This window comes from Chlorocebus sabaeus, chromosome 17 (genome assembly GCF_047675955.1).
Source record: "Chlorocebus sabaeus isolate Y175 chromosome 17, mChlSab1.0.hap1, whole genome shotgun sequence".
Classification (NCBI taxonomy): Eukaryota; Metazoa; Chordata; class Mammalia; order Primates; family Cercopithecidae; genus Chlorocebus; species Chlorocebus sabaeus.
In genome coordinates, this window is record NC_132920.1 from 48,883,410 (window position 1) to 48,897,481 (window position 14,072).

Sequence of the window (14,072 nt, forward strand, 5' to 3'; positions counted from 1 at the left end):
CATTATCTTTTAAAACTGTAATTTAAAAAATATATTTAATGATTAATCTTCAAAAGACTAGTCACATCTGCATCATATTCCACCACTGCAGTGTATCACAATTTACCAAAATACCATGCTGCATGATTCAGGTTTTTTTTTTTTAAATTATTGCTTGTAAAATTCAACAAGAACTAACTTTTGCTGATCTTTGACAATTTATCCGGCACAAAATTATTGGGTTGAAAGATGAGATATTTTTACACTTGTGTTGTGCATTGCCAAATTGCAGCATCTTGACATATTGAAAATACTGGATATCAAGATTTTATTCAGGAAAATGTGGGAAAACAAGAGAACAGAGACTTTAAAGCTCTTAAAGAGTAGGTTGAAATGCAATGGGCCATGTGAGAAACTGGGAGAACTCCCGAGGAAATAGTCCAATCTGCTTAGAGTCAGCTCATTTGGTTCAAGAACTAAATCACAAACCAGGTCACTATGAAGCAGCTGAACTTAACATTTTGTTGTTGTGGTGGTTGTTGTTGTTGTTCATTAGTTATTTTGTGTTGAAAATCTTTCCCTCCATTTCTTCTATACATACATCCTCCTTCTAATATTCTTTATTATGTAATAAAAATAAAATATGCTAAGTAGATGGTACTAATGATCTGTCCAATAAAAGCTGTGGGTTCATAGAGCATATGCAATATGAAATAAAGTAACCTGTGCACTGATTTTAAAAGTAACGAGGCTGGAATATCTTAACTTGTCCTCACTCAATGATCCAGGAGTTTGTGGATCTTCAAATATTACTATCTTTGGGAAACATTCTCTTATTTTCTAGTACATAATGAACACTCCTTCCTCTGTAATAGAGAGCAAGGCTTTTACTCCATGATTGCTATTCATACCATGTATTATGTTTTTCCTGATTTGTTTCTACCTCATATTTATTTTAATTGATAGTGAACAATTATTGAGAACTTCACACAGTCTAGATATTGTGATTCTTCCATGCATAAACTTTTTGTTGTCATTACAGCCTCTAGTTCAGTGCTCAGTACATACATTTTTTAAAATGCTAACAATTGCTTGAATCAATAGATAAAGTAATTATTCAATAATGCATGTGTTATGATTTTCAAATGCAGAGTGTTATATAGTAAAGAAGTGGGCTAAGGAATGTGGAGCCATTGCATCAATTGTTCTGAAATACAGCTACCTTTAGCTCAGAGTGTCTCTTTCACAAGAGTGTCTGACCATGAGGTGGGTCCTAGTTTGCTTTACAAATAGTATCCTTTATTATACATGCCTTAATGTGAAGAGATTGGAATGTATAACTGAATTTAGAGAATTTCAAGCATATGATTACATCATTAAATTTGAAGAATTTTGTATGCTAACTTTAACTAAAGGTCTGAGTTTGAAGGACTTATTAAATATCATTTTCCAGTAAGTACTGAGTGTGTGTATGACCTTACACATAAATCTCACGAAACAAGGTCTGCACCCAGCCTGTCTATTTCAAGAGGATGTCATTCTCTGCCTTGATAGGAAGTCTCTATATCTGAAGGGGTTATGTCTAATGGAATTGCCGGCACAAGTAAAATTGTGTTACTACAGGTAAGTGTGGCCTTGGCTGTATGCAAGTTACCAGTATTGATGGTATTTAGTGGAACATGATGGCTTTTCCAACTATATAAACCTGTGTCATTATTTTTGCATGGAACTGTTATCTTGCAAAGTCATGAAGTAAGGAAGAATATAGCAGCTGTTTTATATTTTGCATATAACCACAAGTCTGGTAACACTATGGGCATATAGTTAAGAAACAAATGTTCTAATCATTTTTAAAATTTTTGCTCTTAGATTATTTCTCTAACCTAACTGAAACTTAGTAGACTCATCCAGAAGATTAAAGTTGGTCTGAGGATTCTCTCTTTCATTTTTAAAATGCTCTCTTTATGTATAGAAATAGCAGACTGTGCAGCATTCTACTGAACTCTAATAAACAAAACTTATATTACCTAAGAGAAAGCTGGAACTTTCCAGAATATGTGATGAAGCAGTCAATTCTTTTAAATGATACTTACTATTTTCTGATGAAAACCAGAACACTAGTTTATTGAAATAACTTCAGAAACACAACAAACTACTTTAATTAGGAAATAAACTGTCTTAATGTGTCCCATTTGAACTATTATTCTCTATTTAATTTCATCTGCATCTTATCCATCCAGATTTCCTGTAGCTTATGATAAGTATATGTCTACCACTGGTTGTTCTCATATAGTACTTTATATTAAAACAACCAAACAAAACAGAGAGTCCAGGCAAGAGCCCAGATTCTTCTACCCTTGCTACATGAGCTGCAAACATGCATACAACATTAAGACTGTGGCCGGATACATTTAGTTTCACTGGCATGCAGATTTAAAGCTTTTGATAAGTAATACTGTCAGGCACAACAGAAGTCTCCATTTCTCAGTATCCCCCCCATTCCTTTCACTACACGATGTGCTTCACTCATCTTTATTAAGTGTCTCATTTCTGAAGTTAATAAATATTGGGAACTCTGATTTGGCAATTGCATGTTTCTTTTACTGTTGAATTAGTTTTACTCTATTTATTGTGTAGATTTTAATGACCTTGGCAGCAACTTTCTGACACTCGATAGGTAATAAAATTCTGAAACTTAATATAGGAAACCCTACCACTGCCTGCTCATAGTGTTGCTTAACAAAGTGAGGGGTGTGGTGCCACAAAACACGTGCAGAGTTCTATATTTTTAAAACTAACCTGCCAGCAGAGAGAAAATATGAAACCATTTTCTGTCTTCCACATATAAAAATTTTAAAATATAAAACCTAAAATCGTTTATAGCCTGGCTGGGATTTCCAACTATGAATAGCAATCAGCAGACAAAGCATTGATGTAATAAAGGAAAAATAACCACCCTTATTTGGTAAAACTTTAAATGTTAACAGTGAGATTTATAATTCATTTACTTCCATCTTCTTATCACAGTCAAGCATATGAGGACAGAAAAACCTAAAACAGATGGGTGGTTCAATGAATTTCTTAATCTTTTCTAGCTCTTTATCTTCAAAGGAATTTTAAATTCACTATTGTAATGCATATATCTTGAAACAGGAAAACTGGTAAGGAAATATAGGTAAGTTATTTTCTTTCATTGAAGTGATAATCTGTCTATTTTCATATTTCCGGTATATCTTTAAGAAACACAGCATTAATATTTAGAGCACTTAGAAAGTAATACAATAATCTGGATTTTCTTGAGTTAGCTGACCTTTCTTCCCAAGGTATTTACAGGGGATTGCCATCTACCAAGTGTGGCTGAATCCCCAGGCAGTGAGACTTCTGAATCCTCGAAAGAATAGCTCAAGAGAGCCACCTACTGCTTATATGGATATCCAGTATGGAGAAAAAAAAAAAAATGTGTCTTCAGTATCAAATTACATCAATTTAATGTTTTTGTCAAATGAAAACAAAAACACTGCTGTGGCTGTGTTAAGAAACAATAGTCAAAATATCACATTTTTTTCATTCATTTCTCTATTGATGGATCCTAGGTTGCTTCTAAATCTCAGCTATTGTGAATAGTGCTGCAATAAACATGGAATCAAAAAGGAACACTAAATTAGGCTTTAAATTCTTTGAGCTCTCTTTGCCACTTGATACTTCTTGAGAGACTTACCAAAAGCACAGATTACTGAGTAAAAAATGCATTAAATGGTCTCAAGTTCCAGCTTTAGGTTTTAGACTCTTTATTTCCTTTTCATACTATCATAGAGCATCTCCTGCTGCTGTCATTCTAAGAAGAAAATACAAGACAGAAAGTGGAAGTGTGTGTTCCAAAACAAAATATTTAAAAGATTGGTCAGTTAGCCAGATATGTTGCTGGGATTGCTCCTGTAATCCCAGCACTTTGGGAGGCTGAGGTGGGAGGATAGCTTGAGCCCAAGAGGTAGAGGCTACAGGAATTGGCTGGCATACTGGCAGTGACAGGATACACTTGGAATAAAGACCAGTGCTGGGATTATCAATTTTATCCATGCTGCGAATAGCTCCGATTTAGAGTTCTAGATTACAAAACCATGATCAGATGAAATTTTAATAACTACTTCTTTTTTTGTACTTGAAGAATCTGACGCACACAAAGAAGGTGAAATAACTTGTTCAAGGTCATACTATTATCTATGTCCAGAACATGCTGGAACCCAGGGATCCCCGAAGTTTTTATCTAACACAACATCACTATGCCCACCTGATTCTTCTCAGTTACATATCCACTAGGCAGATTTGACCAGTCGCATTATAAATGAAGTAAGGTTGAGAAATTAATTCAAGTGAGTAATATACAGCCCTGCACAAAGGGAGTTCCAAATACCATGGGGTGAATAAAACCCAGATGTGAGTCACACAAAGCAGAATTCAAAGTCCAGATTTCCTTCCTCACTGACTCAGTCACTAGATGTGATACTTTCATCAAGGGACTTAAATTCTGTGAACTTGGGTTTCCCAAAAAGTAAAATTTTTAAAAATCTATCCTACAGAATTAAAAATAATATAAAGACAGGTTAAATGCTTTGCTCAAGTGGATAGTACATGTTAATGTGAGCTCATATTATTAGTAAATAAATTACTGTAACATCAGGTAAAATAAATGAGAAGCACCAAAAGTGTACTCAGTGCTACAGATATTGATATACAAATATTAATATTATAGAACTATTTATACTGTGTATGTTCCCTTGCTTAAAAATATAGACTTTCAGACTCAGAAGACATTAAAATTAAATCTAGACACCTTTTGTTGTCATTTCACCATTACTACTCTGAGGCTTAAGTTCTTTTACTAATGACTTACATTTTTTATAGCCCTAATAATACTTTTCAATAATAACTTCATTTATTTATCCCACATATGAAGCAATGAGAAAATTATGAAATAAATTATCTTTCACTACAGGGAGTACCTTCTAAGTGACTACACAACTTCCACTCTATCAATTAATATACATCACCTCCATTTGCTTGAATACCTTGAAAAATAACACCATGAATACAAGGATCTGTCTTGTGTGCACTGGAAATGCTAATGACATTAACGTTTTCACTCTTACACGCATCCAATATAATTACCAAATACAATATTTATAATTTCAAATTTTCCATTGTGAAGCAGCATGCATGAGATTAAGATTTTTCTCTATCAATTTCTCTTCAAGAACAAAACTAATATAGAGAAAATATGTAACAATATATTGGAAACTTTTTGTTCCAGTGTCTTTGAGATTTTATTTTGTTTTGTCAATCATCCGCTCATAGTTTGTGAAAGATTTAACATTTGATGTAGTGATGTTCTTTATTTCTTGATTGATTTTTCTTGCTTTAATATGTTTTTAGCAATATTTTAATAACTATAGAATCACCTTCTCTTAAAGTTTTATTTCTTGTTGAAAATTATTCCTGATAACAACTTTACATTTGAGGAATTACCATTGGGTTGTAGAAAAACTATTATGAAATTAGGATATTATTATTAGAAAATTATAATTAGGAATTGATAACTATAAAGTTAGTAACAAATCCTAAGGAGCAGATGTACTTAATATATGACTTTATGTGAAGTTAAAAATTAATTTGTAATTAAAATGAAATTGGATGAGGAGGAGTATTTAGAAATCACGACTTACATTAATAAAACATTCTGGATTGCATTTGTATTATTCCCAGAATGTGTTGAATATATTAAATAACATTATACTTAATATCACAAATGATGTTTGGGAAAAAAGACATATGGAGAGAAGGCTGATGACTTTCCTACCATTCATTAGGTGTTTGTTATTAGCCATTACTTATTAGCTATTACACACATATACACACACACATACATCACTTCAGCTCAAAAGTAGTGGTGGTTGTGCTGGTAGGGGTAGTGGTAGGTGTATTGTTAACTCAATTCTGCCTGCTTTAATCAGATAAAAAAATTGGATGTGGTTACAAAATAATTTTGTAAAAGTATAATTCCATCTGAAGATGAAAGTGTGGCATCAGAGTAATCTGAATTCATGGTGTCAATGATAAGTGCCTAGTACATTTTTCTGTGCTGCAAGTGAAATCACTTGGGCCCACGTGGTCCTCAGATTCTTCTCTTTTACCTTAAATCACTAATAGAAAATTGATCATATAGTAGTTATACTATATAGCTGTCAATCTAGCATTTTCAGCCGTCCAAAAATAGCAACCATATTTCACATGCACTGGAGATCTCTTCCTACTGAGATAATAAAACCATTCCCTTCATTATTAAACATCTTCTAAGCTCTGGGAAAATTTAGAATTAAAAATAGACTAGGGTGTCAATCAAAAGTATTGGATTAATATTTTTTGAAAAGTCGAGCAAAATACTAGCTCATTTTGAGCTTTTTGTCTTGTGCAAAATAAAATATCCTCACTTATAAAGTGAAGAACATAGTTGAGCTAGTCCAGGTCAAGTGTTTAATTATGTAGCTCAAATGTCATGTATCCTGTTCAAGATAGGAAATGATGAGTTGAGTGGTGAATATAATTATCACTGTCTTTCTAACGTTATGGATTTGTGATCATATAACAAAATCATAAATGAGAACATACTTTAAAATATTACTTTATACAAGGATGTCACTGTGATTTTGTTCTATCGCCTTTCTCAAATTTCTTGTGTAATTAAATACTTCCTAGAGGGTACCATTTGCACAGCACTGATACAGGTTCATGAAAAAGAAAAATAAGCCTAAAAGGTCTCATTTCCCACACGCATTTTTTTTAGTGGTGTTACTTCTCTCGTAACATTCAAGAAATTATACATTTATTCCTTTCTAAAAATCTAAAAATCTTACAATAAGAAGTTATTATCTGCTCAAGCACTCAGCAATATTGTGAGAGAAAATAAATGTGTGTGTATATATACTTATGTGGTATACATATATGTATATAATAATGTATATATACATATGTATGTGTACATACACATATGTATGTGCACATATGTGTGTGTATGTGTATATATATACACTTATGCTGTATATATTTATATAATAACCCAAGTATAGAATTGGGAGTATATATATGTTTAAAATATATATGCATATATGTGCATTTATAATATGTGAATACACACTTTCATACCACTGTCTCTTAAGCTACCAATCATGTTTTATACTTGGTTTGCTGTGTGTATATATATAATTTAAATTGCAGATTACAACTTATAATGAGATAGTTGTACGTACTTTATTCCTAGCTTGTTTTAAAAAATGTAGCTTCTTAAATATTGATGACAAAATGTACTCTGAATTATACTTTCATTGTTTCTGTTTTTTTTTTAAGTCAAAGTGATCTTTCCAACTGAAATATTCTAACTGAAAAATCTGGAATCTTACTGTAGTGTTGTGAAAGGAAAGGTTTAAAATTGAAAGGGATATACATTTATAATAGATGAATATACAATTCCATGCTACTATCTCATAAACTATCAATGATGTTTTATTCATGAAGCATAGAGGGAAAATGCAGTAAGGCAAAAAGAAGGAAGAAAGGAAGGAAGGAAGGAAGGAAGGAAGGGGGGAGAGAGAGAGAGAGAGAGAGAGAGAGAGAAGAAAGAAAGAAAGAAAGAAAGAAAGAAAGAAAGAAAGAAAGAAAGAAAGAAAGAAAGAAAGAAAGAAAGAAGAAAGAAAGAAAGAAAGAAAGAAAGAAAGAAAGAAAGAAAGAAAGAAAGAAAGAAAGAAAGAAAGAAAGAAAGAAAGAAAGAAAGAAAGGAAGGAAGGGAAAAAAGAAAGAACAACAGAAAGAACAACAAAAAGAACGACAGAAAGAACAAAAGAAAGGGAGGAAGGAAGGCAGGAAGGAAGGAAGGAAGGAGAAAGAAAGAGCACAACAAAACTCTGTAAAAAGTTACAAGAAAGTAAATATTAACTGGCTATGCATCCATCAGAAAGAAGTCCACAAATGCTTTGAAACCTCCTTAAAAGGAGAATAAAAAGATAAATAAAAGAATAAAAGACTAGCAGACTGAAAGCAGGCAACAGGTAACACCTTTGCAAAAAAATGAAACTTGGTCTATATTGACAGTATTTTCTAATTCTCATAGATCCTACATTACCAAACCAAACCATCACTGAATACATTGTGACAACTCTCAACACTCTAATGACTACCCAGAACTAAGTAACATCCTTTAAAGGCACCTCATTTTTGCATCATTTTCAAAGTCAGTATAGTCTGGAAGATAATTAGTGACAATTGAGTACCCTTCTATTCCAATTTACAGCTGTTTGAATTTAATATAAGGAAGAAAATATTTTCAATATGGATTTGGATTCAAATTATGAATTTTACCATGTTAATAGCTTTGTAGAAATTTTTTAAGAGGGTGGATTATCTAATGTAAATCTTCTATATATTCATAACCAAGAAAATTCATTTTCAAACACATTCATAATGATAGATTTTATTCAATATTTTGACACTCGTGCATTTAAAATTTCTTAGAGAGTGAATACTTATACCACGTCAGGCAAATGCCATGAAAATACCATTTATCTAAAAAAAAATACACAATGAAAAACACAAAAATTATGGGGTTTAGCAGAAATGTTAGAAAGATATTACAATAGCATTATTTTTGTTTCAGGGGCTTTTAGCTCTTAAAGAACCAGAAATGTGAAGCCACACAGCCAGAAAAGTCAGAAACAGAATAAGCATTCTATATAATTCTTATTATTTAAGCTGAATGTGCCTTTAACTTGCCGTTAAAAAAATAGTAAGTACAATTTTAATTGTATTGAACTTTTCCATACCCTTAAATTTTAGAAAAACATATTATACAATCTGATTCTGATGAAGGCAAAATCTCATTGGAGATTAAAAAATATACTATTCACCCTTGTTTTGTCATTAACAATATTTCAGGGGTAATGGATTGAGTTTATATTAAGGAATGGATTCTTGCTATTATGGACCTCTCCATCAGCCAAGTATGGTGAGAACAAGCGAATTCTCTGCTACTTTGAGAATTTCATTAAGTCAACATTTGATATGCATTTTGTGCCTGAAATCTGGGACTGCTGTCCTATAAGTGGAGACCCACTGAGTCCAATGGGGCTTTGAGATCCTATATGTCACACCAACAGGAAAAATTCCATGACTCCTTATTGGAAATATAGTGTCTTATATAGTAATTATTCCCATATACTAAATTTAATGTGATATCAAATAAATTTTTTTTTCTTCATTATTGACTAGAGTGTAGCTACCTTGCTTCTATGATGTACCCTAACAGGTGATATATTAAATGGTGGAGATGCGCTTTTTTGTACAGTTTTATACCTCCCAGAAGCACTTAATTTTCTTTGATATAACAACACTTAATATAGTATCAGTTTCTGCCCCAGATTAACGTGTATTTTTATTTATTTTTAAATTATTATTTTTTTTTTCTTTTGAGACAGAATCTCGCTCTGTCACCCAGGCGGGAGTGCAGTGGCGTGGTCTCAGCTCACGGCAACCTCCTCCTCGTGGGCTCAAGCAGTTCTCATGCCTCAGCCTCCCAAGTAGCTGGGATTATGGGTGTGTGCCATCACACCTGGCTAATTTTTTTATTTTTAGTAGAGATGGGATTTACCCATGCTGGCCAGGCTGGTCTCACACTCCTGACCTCAGGTAATCCACATGCCTCAGTATCCCAAAGTGCTGGGGTTACAGGCATGAGCCACTGTGCATGGCCTAGATTAATATTTAATAGCATTTTCACTATTGAATAATAGAACTAGTTATGAATTTTGGATATCTTACTCAACTATTATCTGCTATTCAGCCAATTTGCTTGGGTAATTTGAATTTCAATTTTTATATGAATAAAATGCAGGTAATAACATGTATCTCAGAGGATATTTCAAGTAGTTATATGAAATAGTATATGTAAAATGCATAGCATCATGCATAATAAATAATAAATACTGGATGAAATCATCTATTCAGTCATTCAACAAATGTTTATCAAACACATATAATATTCCAACACTTTATCAGACATTGGAGATACATTCATTAGGAAAGATCATACAATCATATCCAACAATCTCAAAATACTAAGGGACCATAAAAAAAGGATTGATTTTAGCTCATGCTACTTGCTTGGCAATATGTATTATTGTTACCTGGGGTCCCTGGTCCACACTGAAGTCACTCTGGAAACCAGAGAGTAACCATTTCATATAATGTTATTAATTTTTTACTGGGAAAAAGAGAAACAAGAGTAGTGCATTCAGACCCGTAACATTTCTATCTGGAAGTCAACCATGTCATTTAAGTTTACCTTTTATTTGGAAAGCAAGTGACAAGGGGACATCAGCTTTCTATCTGAGTGAGGAAGCGTAGTCTTCTCACAACATATCTGGTAGAAGGAGAATAGGAATACTTTTAAATGGGCCTAACCGCTAACCACAAGTAATGAACAAAATAGAACAAGATCCTTGACTTTATTAAGTTCCTATTTTGGAGAGGAGAGATGATAAATAAGAGAAAAACATAAATTACATTAAATGATAGTGGTATATTTTAAGGAAAAAGTGTATGTTACTTTCATCAATGAAATAAGCTTTAACCATCCCTCACACTGAGAATAAGTGGAAAACATATAGGCAAAATATGTACATCTGCTAATTATGAACATGAAAATTGAGAAGCTAAGAAATGAACAAAGATTTTGATAGATTCATGAATTGGGGGATACAATTAGAGCTTAGGTCACTCAATGTGGAAAGAGCTCTGGTAAATACCCAGTCCTTCAATTGAAACATCAAAAAGTACTATCTGGGAGTAAAATTTACAGAAATTACATCAGCCCTCACAATTGGCGTTATCCAGCTTTGGATCATTGAGATCACTGCTCCATTTAAATTGTTATGGTGTTGATAAATACATAACTACCTTCCAGAGCAAAAACAAATCCCCTCTGGAAGAAGATAAATCCTCCAAAGTTTCAGATTACCTTCCCAAATTTTCCTTTCTAACCAGACAAAATAAGCAGATACGTGAAAAATAAGTCATATCTGAACCAAAAAATTTTCAAAAGACATCTATACAGCCAACAGGTGATATAGACGCTTTATCAGGATATGGATTTGAAGCTTTATTTGTTCAAGGAATCAAAATGCAAGGCTGACAATTTTAGCAGAGACTGGGAACTAAAAACATTCAAAATAGAAATAGAAAAAACTGAAGTTAATAACTCAGTAAGTAGATTTAAAAGCAGATTCGCATGCGAGAAGACAATTATTGAACTGGAAAGTTAGGCTACAAGAAAAAATAAATACAGGCTGAAGCAGAGAGGAAAAAAAGACATGGAAAATATGAACAACAAAGAAGGTAAGAGATAGATGTGATGAAGTGATAGGTTCTAATATAAATTCACCTGAAACCCAGAAGGACAGGAGAAATGGAAGAGGTGAAACAATATTTGAAAAGATTATAGCTGACAATTTTTCAAAGCCCATTAAAGATATTGGACCAAAGATTTGGAGGTTCTATGAACACAAAACGAGATTGATGCAAAGGAAAATACACTTACACATTTAGGTACGTCATACTAAAAGTGCATAATTTAAAAAAAAAAAAAAAAGTGAGAGAGATTTTTTAAAATGTAAACCAAAGCAACACATGACTCTGGTTGAGTCAGAAAACTTTTCTTGCTAGTGATTTTTTTTCTTTAATTCGCTATGTATTTATTCATTCGTTTAAAATTCTGAGCTCTAAATGAGGTCTCAGTTTCAGGTTTCAGTCTCATGTGGGTAGGCCCAAGCCTTCCTTCTTTTCAGTATGTTAGCAATACAATCCAACCCCCTTAAATTAATACAGTCTAAAAATCATCTCACAGAAAAGTCACAGATTTGTATTCTTCTCTTTTCTCTTCATAACCTTCATGATTTCACTCAACTTCTTATAAGATCAGACATGTAGGAAAAGATATTTGTTATATTTTATCTAGTATGGCTAGATATTTTATGAAGGGAGATTTTCTAATTATTTACATAGACATAGTGCTAGAAACAAAAGTTTTTGTGTTTTTTACTTTAAAAATTTTTTGAAGATGGGTGCACAGGGTATAAAACACTAAATGGCACTTTCAGGACTTTGAAGATATAATTTTATTGTCTTCTGCTTTCTATTATTTCTCCAGTGAAGTGAATTGAGTCTGGTATCTTTTCCTTTATCACATCTGATATCTTTTCTTTATAATTTTTTCATATAATTTCTCATTTTTTGCTTCTCTAGAATGAAGTCTTTATCTTTTTCAATTGTTTCCAACTATTAAGGCATCTGCATGATTTTCTTTAGTTTTCAAAATAGTTAAGTTATTTGTATTGTTCTTATAGAATCAAGAATATAATATGTTGCCCAATAGAGTATATAATTAAGTTAAATATGAAGAAAGTGCTTGATATTTTTTTTTCATTGACTATGACTTAGGTCAAAAACAAAATCAGATCAAGTTAGAAAAAATTTAAAAGTTTATTGTCATGCAAAAAGTACAAATTGCAATTTCCCGAGTGGTAAAAAGCTCACCTTATAAGACTTACAGCACAAGTTACAAAGCACAAAGAAGGAAGATTTTGACTTTAATTGTGATTGGCTGTTATACATTAGCCTTTTTTCAAAGATAAGCAGAGCTATTTAAGCTGATTTGTCTAGAGTTTAATGTCACTGGGTTATGCTACAAGAATGTAAAATATGTTTTGTGTTTATGATTAAATATCGCATTTCAAGGAAATCAGTATCACTTAAATTTTGATCACATGGTTATGGGCAGTTGACCTTGGAGTATATCTAATCCGTGGCCTTCATTTTTATCTTTAATAGTAGTTATAGGATAAGTGGAAGAAAATTATACATAAGAGGTATATCTGAATGTCCTCTACCTTTAAGCTCAGGAGGAATGAATGATATAGTATGTGCTCAAGTAATTAGTGCATATAATTAGAGAATGAGGAGGACAGGGAAGACAAACTGCCCACATCCTAACTTGCAAAAAGTGTGAATACAAGTACAATGTCCAGGGCAAGATGAACAGAGGCGGTGTTAGTATGTAGTAGTAGTAGGATAGAAGTTTCATATGTATGTTGGGCCTCAATTGTGGAGTACAAAATTCTGAGCCAATTCAGTGTTTAAGAATATAAATTTGGAACATGATTTTTTATTGCCATTTTATAAATGTGAAACTGTGGACAAGCTATTTATTCTTTCTGAATTTCAATGTGTCACCTGTAAAATAGAGATATTAATAGTACGTAGCTCGTAGTGTTGCTTGAGAATTAAATCAGATAGTATATATAGGTGCTTAGCACAGTGCTAGACTCATGGTAGGTACCTAAATACTGGTTAAGTACTATTGTTGTTATTTTAGGGCAGTGTGTTATAAGGTACCTCTCAAGTTTGTCCTGAGATTATGAAAATGAAAACGTTATACTCTATAATGATCAAGCATAATATTTTTATTATAAAATAATAAATCCTCCAAAGTGTATTAATAATTAATAATATTAATTAATAATAGTATATCTCATTTCTTTTAATGAGACAGTAAAAAGATGGAGATTTAGCATTATACATTTTATTATTTTATTTTCCAACTCCTCTGCATAAATCTAATTTAAACTAATCTAAACAAATAAACAAGCAAAGGAAAAGTGTTTTACATTCTATTTCCAAGTGTAATCTTACCAATGATGTTTATTTCTTAAACTACTACTGTGATAAGCAAGTATATGAAACATTGAAATATATTAATACGTATTTACAGTTTTGAAAAGGTACTTTATAAATGTCTTAAGCCATTTGTACAAAACAGAATGACCAATAGTTAGGGGAAAATCATAAATATCTAGAGACCACTGGGGTGAGTTGGTGTACCTCCCCTTTAATTTATTTTTATAAATAGATCTTAAACACTACTATCATTCCTATTATGTCAATTCAGTGCAACTGGCATGATTATTGTTCAGGCATAGATTAAGGCAATAAAAACA